The following is a 6,078-nucleotide window of genomic DNA, read 5'->3' as shown; positions in this document are numbered from 1 at the left end:
ATCCCCGCAGCATGAACCTGTTGGGCGTTGGGCCCCTTCCGCCCGACTACGACGTGAGCGTGTCGCAATGGCCGGGACCGACAGCAGCAGCAGGTCCAGGAGGTCCGGGGCGGGCGCCTTCCTTCGCCTTCCTTGTCCTGCTCCGGTCGGCTTACTCGATTTGGTTTCGTTTCGTTTGGCCGGCGCGCACGGGGCGCGGGGCGGGTGGGGCGGGCGCGGCGGGCGGGGCTCCGCGGCGCTGCCTCTTCCTCCTCCTGCGGGCGCTGCCGGACGCTGCCGGGCGCAGAGCAGAGGTACGCAGCGGCCTCTATCGGACGGTTGCGACATGATCTTTGATTGATCCGAGCCGGGCTCCTGCCGAGCCGTGCGAGAGGGAGAAGGGAAGCACAGCAGCGGCAGCAAGAAGCGTTGCGGAATAATAAACTTGTTTATGGACGGCGAGTAATGACATGCGTATACGGCGGGAAAAATAATAAAAGCGGCCGCTGTCTCACGGCTGCTGCTGCTGCCCGGTCGGGCGGGAGATTAATTGGACCAGGACCAGGACGAGCCGGCCGGCGCGGAGGCTGCGAGCACGGCGATGAACAACAGGAAGCCCTCCGCGAGCTGGGGAGGTCCTCCTGTCCGGTGGGCCCAGGGGGGGCCTCCTGGGCAGAGCAGGGGGGAGGGAGCCGGTGTGAGCCGCGAGCACGGCGATGAACAACAGGAAGCACTCGGGGCGCGGCGGCGGCGGGACGGCGGTGCGGAGTGTCATGGGACAGTTATTGGCGAGACATGGTGATGTGACTTCCTTTTCAACTTGATGGTGCGGATTGGAATCACCAGGCGGAGGAAAAGCAATCGAGGTGACGTGCAAGTGTCTTCTGTACATGTGTTTGTTTGTGTGTGTGTGTGTGTGTGTGTGTGTGTAGTTGTGTGTGTGTGTGTGTGTGTCATCAGCATAGGGAGAGGGTGTTGGTTAAGCTGCAGTCGCAGTGCTTATTGGGCGTCGGCCCCAAACGCGCCACGAGCGTCGTGGGCTCATCGCGGAGTGAGTGGACCCCCATAATCCCACGGGGTAAGGACCCGGCCAACTCGATTAACCTTTCGCGGCACGTAACGCCGCACAGTGCTCCCCGCCCCACCCCGCCCCGCCCCGCTCCACGGTGTCCAGGAAACGTGCCGCGGCCCGCCACCACCGCCGCCGCAGCCGGGCTGCCAGCAAGGCCGAGGAGTTCACAACGTTGACACGCCTTATAGCTCCCCATTCATATTGTCATCTTTGCATGTTGCGTTTTTGTACGACTAATGTGTGTCTTTCACTTCTTTCCTTCGTTGTGGGTGTGGGGGGGGGGGGGGGGCTCCTTATCCCCTTCCTCATACCCAACACTGCTCGCTGAAGCAACACGGCTGGTTATCCCACACCACACACAAAACGCTCTCTTACCGCGTTACGTTTTAGCAGACAATAGGCCACGCAAGTATGCGAAATTCAGCGTCCGATCGCGGCGATCACGTGACTGGGCGCGCTGCCAGCGGGGCGGCGGGGGCACGGCGAGGGCTTGCAGGGCCTCCTCTGGGGCGCACTGCCGCCGCAACTGCCAAGAGCACTTGTGCGCCCATAGACTTGACTGTCGCGTCGTCGCTCTCGAGTCGGCGCCAAGTTACACCACTCTAGGATATATCGCAATACTGTCATATATGCTTGCAGTTTTATGACATTTGCGTACGTAACGCACGGACCGGAATACTGTCCATGCGTAATACACGTACAAACAGTTGAGGTCTCAAGCCACAAAATGCTGTGTGGATGTGTACTTCAACTGTACCGGCTATTGGTACTTCATATGTTTTGCGAAGTGATAATTAATTGTTTATCTTTTTCGGGGGTAAAGTCGAGGCAGTTTTCAGTTATTTTGGTGTCCTTTCATTCCGTAGCCCACGTGGTTTCCCTACGTTGTGTTCACGGCGCTGGTCTACTTCTTCCACGTCGAGTCTGGGCCTCTGGGTCTGTGCCCGGCTGTGCTGGGGCTGGGAGGTTCTCACCGGCACCTCCGCGCGGTGCAGTGTAGGGTTGGCAATCCTCGGTCCATTGCAGCTTCCAGCAGGACGGGCTAGGTACTCCATGACGTACTTGCTGGTGTCGCAACGCGACCCGCCTTGCACGCCGCGCGGTACCCCCCGCCGTTGGCAGCGTGCCTCTCCTTCTCCTGGCGTGGCGTGGCAGGGATCTAGCTGCAGCTGCTTGACCTGGTACAGGCGTGACCCGACCCCCCGGCTGGGGATTTCATCGTCGATTTCGTACTCCTTGCCGACCTGCCCATCCCCAGCCAAAGGGCAGACCGGCCGGCTCCGGGGGGAACCGGGGTCCCGGGTGCCGCAACGTGGCCGACGTCGCCACGTTGGCGGACGCAGGGCACGCGATCCCTGCCCCCCTTTTTAACGACCGACCCCGCGACTATACAATCTTCCCGCCTGATGCCCCGACAAACACGTCTCCCCACCAGCCCAGCCGTTTGGAAACTCACACACAGCAGTTCACATGGCGTGGATCGGCCGGTTTCGAACCATCGACGTTTTCGGAAGAACTCTAACCGTATATTGGCTCATCGAGCGCACGTCGTGGCGGGGCGGAGAGCGGGGCAGGGCTGAGCTTGGCGGGGCGTGCGCGCGCTAGAGCCGCGGCGTTGCGCAAAACGGAGCCTCAGCAGTGCGGGGCGCGCGGCGCGGGGCGCAGCAGGTCGCGGGGTGGGGTGGGGCGCCGGCGCCGAATAGGATGCACGGCTGGGGCTGGGATGAATCATTTATTTCCCACGAGGCACCACCACGCCGCGCCACGCCCCGCCACGCGTGGTCACGACTCACTTGTGCCTCCTCCAGTCGAACAGGGGCGATTTGCCCCGACGTACCGTTTTCTCCTTTGCACTTTCAGCATAACACACCGCTCGGGCCCGGCCCTGCCCGGCCCGAGCGCCGTGCGGACTTCCTGGACGAGCAGGCCGTGCGGCTGCACGCTGCACCGCGCCGAGCGCAGCAGGTGCGGCTGCATATGCACGTGCGCGGGCAGAGAGTGCTGTTCATTCATTGCACCGTATTGTTTTCAACAGAGCGGGCATGGTCGAAAATTATAGACCAACTTCATCTCAAACAGCTTCAGGTGGGCTAAAATTTCAGGCCGTACCAGCCCTATCGAAAACACTGTGGCGCTGCACCCACACACGGCTCAAGCCCGTGGAAATGCGATGCACTCGTTTTTGGAAATAATTGCTTTGTAAACCAAATGCGTGAGTTTTCTTTTTGTCATTTGTGAAAATTCAGCTCTTTTCTCTGCCTGTCCTGCACGTGGTACCCGCTCCAGGATTGCTCCCCCCACCTCCTCCCCCGCCCGCCGGCCACTGCTCGGGTTACGCTGCGTTTCCTACCCGGGTCGATGCTAACGCTCAGTTCACTCGGGTGCGCCTGGGGAATGTCCTCTCGGTGACACGCACCCGCCGTGCCGTGGCGCGCCCCGCTCGCTCGCTCCCTCCTCTCGCTGCACCCTTCTCTTCCTCTCACTTGCCCAAGCCCCAGAGCGTTGCACACAGGAGGGTCCCATGGGAACCTTGGGCCCCTCCGCCGCCGCCGCCGCCGCCGGCCCGTCCGGCCGCATGGGCTTCCTCGCGTCGCCTGCCCCGTGGGCACTGCACCGCACACGGCGGCCAGGGCAAGCAAGACATGGGGTTCTCACGACGCCGTCGTATCGTACAAAACTAACATCGAACGGGGCTGTTTGGCTAAACGTGTCATTGGACTGAATTTGTCGTCGACCACTGCGGCATGTCACTCTTCCCTCTTCCTCTGTGGCGGCGGAGGCGGGAGCGCCTGGGGGGGTAGGCCAGTCGGAGGCCTAGCGCGCGCGCCGGCGGAGCGGGCGGCCTACCTCACGCCTGCCGGCCCTGCAGCAGCTCTGCCGGCGCATGACCCGGCAGCGCCTTCCTCGGCTAGCGCCGTGCCTTCCTGCCGCCCTCCTGCCGCCGCCGCGCTGCTGCCGCCCCCCGCCTCGTGCCCCGGCCCGTTAGCCGGCCGGCCGGGCTCGCGAGTTGCATAATGTTCTCCCATACTGGAGTCGAGTGTACACAACACACGGCCAGGAAACAGGCCACGAGCATGCCCCTCCTCCTCCTCCTCCCCTACCCCTCCAGCCTCTCTCCGCCCCCTCGGCAGCAGCGCCCACTCAACACTGACCCACCTCTGGCTCCTCTGCAAAAAGAAAGGGGACGTGAGCCGAGCCAAGCCGAGCCGAGCCGAGCCAGGCCGAGCCGAGCCGAAGCCGGCGGTGCAGGGCTCGGATGACTTCCGCAGATGCCGTGGCCGCCGCGTGCGCGAGTGGAGCGGCCGAGCCCGATCCCCGGGGCCCCGCCGAAGTCCCTTGATTAGGCGGGCGAGAGCCGTGGCTCGTGTGCTCATTAGGGGACAGGGAAGGAAGGAAGCGGCAGCAAAGGCTCGGGCTGAAGGGGACTCGACGCGCCAGCGGATCCGCGCCGCCGGAACGCTCTCAACGCAAAGGCACTCAACCGTTTTTCCGCATAGTTACACTCTCTGGTTGTCACACGCTGCATAAAATGGCGCGGCATGAATATGCGTATCAGCGTGGACGTTCAATTTGATGAGGCATGATGGAACGAGAGAGGTATGGGAACATCTGAGCCTCATTGCGCATTTTGTAAGCACGTCACACTCGCTGGACGTAACGAGTCCAAGTCGCACACAAAAGGCGAGCACGGAACGTGAAGCGCCCCGGTGGTGGCCCCAAAGAGGAAGCCTCGGGCGGAGTGCTGGCGTTTCCTCACCACACCACAAGATGCATTAAGTCGCACCACTGGTCGTGTTGGTCGCCCCGCGCGCCCGGCCCTTTTCCTTCCCGAGGCGACAGTCCGCCGATCAGACCGATATCACGCCCCGATCGAGATGGTCTGTCTCTGGCCCGCCCGCCCGGTGGGCGAGTGGCACCTTGCTCACTTCCTCCTACAATAACTGGTCCCCGCAGCACCGGCGGCTGCTGCAGCACAAACAAACCACCGCAACGTACGACGTGCAACTCCATAATATTTGGTTCTTTTCCTCATTGTTTTTTTTCTCCCTCCTTTTTTTTCGGGAATGTCACTGGCTTGGAGTTCCTCTCCCCACCAGACCCGTCGCGTCGCCATCCTCTTCCAGAGCTGCGCTGAGCAAGCTCCCCCGTGCATGCAATTAACGCTGCCGTCTCCCACCTGCCCGCGCTGCGCCCGCCGCGCCCCGCCCCCTCTTCTCTTATCGCAATGCGCTGTGACAACCAAGACTTTGACTTCCTCATTGAAGCAGGCAGCAGCAGCGGCGGCACCGCCGCCACCACCGCCGCCACCACCGCCTCCGTAATAGAGACAAGAAGTACATGACGCGAAAATACAAAAATAGAAAAAGGACACAAAAAAAGAGTGATTGGGAAACTTTTGCTTGGGGGACCCGAGCGGCTCGATACCAAAAGGAGTGCATCGAGGTGCGAAGAAAAAGATTGGGGCCCGCGTGGGCCTGGCCCGGGTGCCGCACGGTAGCCGGTGTGGGTCTCTATTGCAGAATGCGGAACCGACTGGCTGCGTCGCCTGGCCCGCTCCGCCGCCGCCGCTGTGCACGCGCGGCGTCCACCTCCAGAAGGCCCTCTTGGTTGTAGGGAAACGAAATGCGAGCAGCAGCCGCGGGTGGGGTGTGGCCTGGCCACTGCACTGCGCCGAGCACGCCCATGTGCAGCCGGTCTGTGCGTACGTACCGGTGGTAGTGCGCCGCCGGTACGTATACCCGCGACTAGCGTGGAGCGCGTTGCACCCATCAGATCGGGGCCAGATCTGGCGCAGGCCTGGCTGAAGCGAAGGAGAGGCTGACAGAGGGTCCGAGGCTCGTTGCACAACGCGGCGGTGCTGTGTCCTGACCCACTGGCCGATGGGCCCCACCCCACCCCGAACCGCCCCACCACGCCCCGCCCCGCTCGCCATTGCATCACGAGGCGCCGCGGCGAGGCGGGGCGGGGCGGGGTGTAGCGTCGCGCCGTGCCATCCCCAGGCGTGCGTTGCTCTAGTTGTCGCAAGG

Source organism: Frankliniella occidentalis, unplaced genomic scaffold (genome assembly GCF_000697945.3).
Source record: "Frankliniella occidentalis isolate FOCC.00 unplaced genomic scaffold, Focc_3.1 Scaffold184, whole genome shotgun sequence".
In the NCBI taxonomy this organism is placed as follows: domain Eukaryota; kingdom Metazoa; phylum Arthropoda; class Insecta; order Thysanoptera; family Thripidae; genus Frankliniella; species Frankliniella occidentalis.
The sequence above is the reverse complement of the archived record's forward strand: the minus strand, read 5'-3'. Positions refer to the sequence as shown.